The sequence below is a fragment of the Suricata suricatta genome, chromosome 9 (genome assembly GCF_006229205.1).
Source record: "Suricata suricatta isolate VVHF042 chromosome 9, meerkat_22Aug2017_6uvM2_HiC, whole genome shotgun sequence".
NCBI classification, from domain to species: Eukaryota; Metazoa; Chordata; class Mammalia; order Carnivora; family Herpestidae; genus Suricata; species Suricata suricatta.
In genome coordinates, this window is record NC_043708.1 from 105288595 (window position 1) to 105291151 (window position 2557).

Consider the following 2557-nt stretch of genomic DNA (forward strand, 5'->3'; position numbering starts at 1 on the left):
GGTCCCGTGGGGGCTGGGCGTTGCTGGGGTCGCCGGCGAGGTCTGGGCGGGAAGCTTTGCCTAGGCTGGCTGAGGGCTGGATACAGGTCTGGGTCCGGTGGGGACCCGGGGAAAGACTCAACCACCTACCAGATCCAGATGCCCCCGGGGGAGGAGGCGAGGTGGGATTTCCCTGGTCCTTGGGGACAGGGATGGCGGAGGGATGCCCTCCCCAACTGAGCTACGTGCCCACATTTTTCTGATGGAAGATGTCGCTCTAAAATGTCATCTCTGTGGTCCCTGGCGCTAGGAATTAAATAATGGGCGGGATAAGAGGGTAATACGGAGAGGAGTAGCTAATTCCTTCCAGGTTGGGGTGGGGTCGGGTGAGTTGGTGCAGATTCCAGTTATAGATTTGTCACTGTCTTAGACTTTATGGCTTTGGAAAAGTCACTTGCCCTCTCTCCCATTCAAACGTGTGCTAACTCCCTGCCGTGAGCAGTGCACTGTGCAGGCAGGAATGTCTAGTAAGGCTTACATTAGGTGGCGGGAAGGGGTAGACGGTGCGATGGGAGAAAGTACTCTGTTGTGAACGCAGAGACTTGGAGGGGTGCAGTCAGGCCAGGCATCTGGTGACTTTGGAATTCTGAGCTGGCAGTGAAGTGGGAACACAGGAGTGGCGGGAACACGGGAGTGGGGAAATGGAGGCGGAGTCATCCGCCAGCCAGGAGGCTCAGCATCCGGAGAGAAGCTTGTGTTTGGAGAAACAGAAGGGAGCTCAGGGAGAGCAGCAGAGTGCACGAAGGAAGAGCAAGAGGAGCTGGCCTGGGCAAGGGTGCAGATGAAGAGGGCGTTTATCCCGGGAAGAACAGGGAAGGAAGTGGCCCCATCATGTTTGCATTTTAGTGTTAGGCACTTGGAGTACGTGGTGTGCACGTATTCTAGTGAGGGTCGTGCACTGCTAGGAGCCACCTTGGGAATGAGAGAGTTGACAACCTCAGTAGTATAGAGGCTATCATGGGTGTGACTTGGATGTCAGGGGTGAGGAGAGGAGTCCGGGCTCTGGCCAGGTTCTGCAGCTGGATGGATGGTGGAGGCGCCATCTGGGAAATGGGTTGAAGCACGTTTAGGGTAAGTGAGAATTCTTCCTTGGCCATATGCTTTGAGGTGAGTCTGGAAGGCTGTTGGTCCTGTGGATCTGAAGCTCAGGCCGGATCTGGGAGCCGGGCAGACTGACTTTTGAGTCAGGGGAATATAGATGACAATCAGGACCTAAGAGGCTGCCTGAGGAGAAAGTGTCCCTGTGAGAAGAAAGAACAAAGGGCAGAGCCTGAGAACAATCTACTAGCAGATGGCCTGTGTTTCAATCCAGTAGTGTTCCTAACTTGCTGTGACACTTGGGTAAATTTTTCAACCGCTCCCAGCCTCAGTTTCCTCATCTGCAACAAGGAGATCCTGCTGCATCCGGGTCGGGGGTGTGATCATTAAATAAGGTAGTGCATATGGAGCACTGGCCCAGAGCCTGGCCCTGGTGGACTTCTTTACTGTAGTCTGCCCCTGGACCTCATGTGTCCTGCATGACCTGAGGGGTCTCAGCTATGCCTATTTCAGTTCCATTTTCCTTCCTGTCTTTTCTGCTGGGAGACTTTTACTGAGTTTTTATTCCTTCTCATTTTGATCAGAGCCCATGTCCTATCTTGGCTGTGACGGTGCCTGCCCCATGGTCATTTTCCATCAGCCCTATCCTGGGCTCCAGCAGCCCGCAGGCCACACCCCGGTGCCCACTGCAGCCCCAGTAAAGGGCAGGTTGGCTTTATAGCTTTTCTTCTCTCATCTGCTTCTCACCAGGTCATAAGCAGAGTTGGCAGTGTCCCTATTTTGCAGCAGAGAGAGCCAGTGTCCTGAGCGGAAGTAGCATCCCCAGGGTCAGCCAATGACAATGCTCAGACTGGATCCCAGATTTAATTTTGGGGAGTCTGATCTTCCTCCTACAGATTGATCTATGTATATGCCAGCTCTGACCCCAATCTCTTTCTCTGCTGGCTTTGCAGGCCTGCTGGGCTTCAAAGGAAGGGGCATGAAGTGCCTATGATGTAATATCGGTTTAATAGCACCCAGGGTTGGGCTTCCAGCCATTAGAGGATAAGGCTGTGCAGGAAGCTTCTGTGGCCCATTTATTCCTCCAATCCCTTCAATACCAATAAATCTACCTCCCGTGTGGAGCCGGCAGCTGCTCCCTGAGTGGAAGGGAGCCCAGCCTGGCAGGATGCGGGGGAGCCTTCCCGAATGAATATGATGAACCCCCCTCCCCCAGCATGCAGGGGTTATCAGTTCCTCTCAGGTCCCACCAGGACTCTTTAAGAACATCATCTTCGTCTGCTCTCAAATTGCATGGACATTTGGGGGCCAGGGGGCAGAGCAAAGTTAGCATCAACCCTTGGGCACTGAGTGGCACACATTTCCAAGGATCTTGCTTGCAACTCTATGGGGACATGGTTCCTGCACCCAAAAAGGGTGCATGGTCTCAGCCCTCCGAGCTGCCATTCCACCGAGACGTGGCACAAGGAGCTTTTTAGCT